The sequence below is a fragment of the Halyomorpha halys genome, unplaced genomic scaffold (assembly GCF_000696795.3).
Source record: "Halyomorpha halys isolate HHAL.00 unplaced genomic scaffold, Hhal_1.1 Scaffold985.1, whole genome shotgun sequence".
Taxonomy (NCBI): Eukaryota; Metazoa; Arthropoda; class Insecta; order Hemiptera; family Pentatomidae; genus Halyomorpha; species Halyomorpha halys.
In genome coordinates, this window is record NW_027106112.1 from 22,490 (window position 1) to 25,044 (window position 2,555).

Below are 2,555 nucleotides of genomic sequence, written 5' to 3' on the forward strand. Positions count from 1 at the left end.
AAACAGGTATGCATTCTGTCTCATCATTTGATTTGTATTTTTTTTTCTTTCTTTTTTCATCTCTCTATTTGTACTTTCATTAATATTTCTTCTCTTATCTATCTGTTACTATTACCCTTTTAATTTACTATTTATAACCTTTAATTTTTCTTATTATATCTTGCGTTTTTACATTTTATACCCCTGTTATTTTACACTTATGTTTTTTCTTTTTTTCCTTTTTGTAACTATAGTGTTTGTATCTTTTTTAGCCCTGACGAAGCCCTGCAACGTGGGGCGAAACGTTGGCTCAATAAAATAGTATAATTCTACTATTTGAGTTTTTTTTTTACCGCACCTGGACCATATTCCATTCATATAATTGTTCTTCAGAGAATCAGAATCATAGGCTGCTTTGATCGACAAATAAGGTGTGCTCATCCTGATCTACTTTCCATCGTACTTGTGGATGTCCCTCTCTGGAAACATTGTGCTGGTAACCACTAGACCTTTATCTGCAGACAGATTAATACATCTTTATTCCATTATCATTGCTTTTTTATAGAGGCTTTGGCTTCCGATAATGGTCCTAAATTGGGGTTCTCAATTTATCTTGGCATTAAAGTTTCCTATGACTAACTTTCCAATGCCAGTATTTTCTAGCTTCCTTTCTACTCCAAGTAATTAGTACTCAACGCCCCTCCTATATCCTGGAAACCCTGCAATTCAAATTTTCAGTCCAATCCCGTACTACAGGTCCTGTTTATCTTACATCTACCCTCCACCTCATCGAACAGCTGGGTTTGATAATTCATTTTTTACCCGTGCTTCATATCTCTGGAACTCAATTCCCTCTGACATATGTCATGTACCAACCCTTCCCTCATTTAAAACCCTTCTATTTAACTACCTTGTACTTCACCAATATTATAATAATATAAATATTTTGTAAGAAACTTTTTATTTTGTATTTTATGTATGTCAGTAAGTTTTTTTTTCTTCTCTGTTTGTAAAATTATTTATATACAATTTTAATATAATTTATAATTAAGTGTGACCACACTGTTTTTTGGCCAAAGGTAATTGTTCTAAAGGGACCTAGTCCCGGAATAATAAACTATTTTTCATTTCATGCCAAATTGTTTCAATACTATAAGAGCTGAGTTTTCCTAAAATGTTTAGAAAAATGGAAAATTTCCAGGAATAGTCCCCTTGACCTCCTATATGTGGGGAAATCCGGTTAACATTTTGGGAAATTGTATTTTTCTCCTGCTCCCAATAACTTGTTGAAAAAACGCTTCTGGCTATATTTGTTGTTTAACAATTTATCTAATTTTTTAGTTCAAATAACATAGATTAAACTTACTTTCTATTTTTTTTTTTTAAATCAAATTTCCTCAATATTTTTATTATTCAAAAAAGATTGAACTAAGAAGGTATTTCTTTTTTTTTTTAGTTTAATTAAGAAGTTTGCTTGATATTTGACTTAAATAGTATTTATTACATTAAAAATGTATTCATTAAAAATACCTGTAGGGCGAAAATATATTTATTGGCAGTTTTTTTCTTCTAATCAAATAAAACTGAAGAGTATTTATATACCAATGTAAAATAAAAAGTATAAAAACAGTATAAGACATTAGCAATCACAAAAATAGGTGACAGTACCTTTTATAAGACTAAAGTGAAACATTCAAGTTGTTTGGATATGCACATACTTCTCTACAAAGAAAAACATAAAAGTGCTTCCCACTGGTAAGCTAAGTGGAAAGACAATTCTTACAAACAAGTCAGATCTAGCCACTGTGAGACACACAATGTTAATATAATCACTGATAATAATATCATGGCTTCAGATTATAACAGGTGCCATTGTATCAATCACCTAAACATTTGCTCCAAGTATAAACTTTCCTCTGTTGCTTTAATAGAGGATTGAAAGAAAACAACCATGTTTGTTGATATTCTACTCCCAAAGGTTGTCTGGTTGAAGTACAAAGTGAGCATGGAAGAATTGGTGAATGTATAAAAGGTGCGACCTACCATGAATCTTAAAATTTTAGTACAAAAGTTTGTATATAAATTTGGACATGAACAGCAGCCCTATTATGTATGATTTTATATTATTCTAGGTCACTGAGCAATACTTCCCTATTGCCATATTTGAGGATGTACATATATGAAAACAATTGATAGTTGATATAGATAATTGTATTTAGTCAAAATTAAACATTTATGTTTAGTTTAATCTTATGATTTGGTGGGATAAATTAAACCAATATATGCAATAAGTTTTCTTTTTAATTTTGTGTGAATGTAATATCGTTCAATGGAATGAGTAATATTATTTTCTTATTTTTTGGTTAGAAACAAATTAGTTGGAATAAAATATAAGAGAAAAGAATGTATACTTACTGAGCAGCAAACCAAGAACGTTTAATTTCGTTCATAACTTTTTTCTACCTGATAATTCAGGGATTTCATTATCTTTAAACCTTCCCATAGCGACAGGGAACAGTTTGAAAAAAAAAAGCAGGTAAATCAGTAATTCAAAAATTTATTGTGGACAAAGATTC

At 30.1% G+C, this 2,555-nt stretch overlaps 1 protein-coding gene across 1 annotated transcript in view; it reads left to right on the top strand.

Moving 5' to 3' along the window:
• Positions 1-2,555, top strand: part of LOC106687586 (uncharacterized) — a 17,262-nt gene that overhangs the window by 2,135 nt on the left and 12,572 nt on the right. The window lies entirely within an intron of this gene.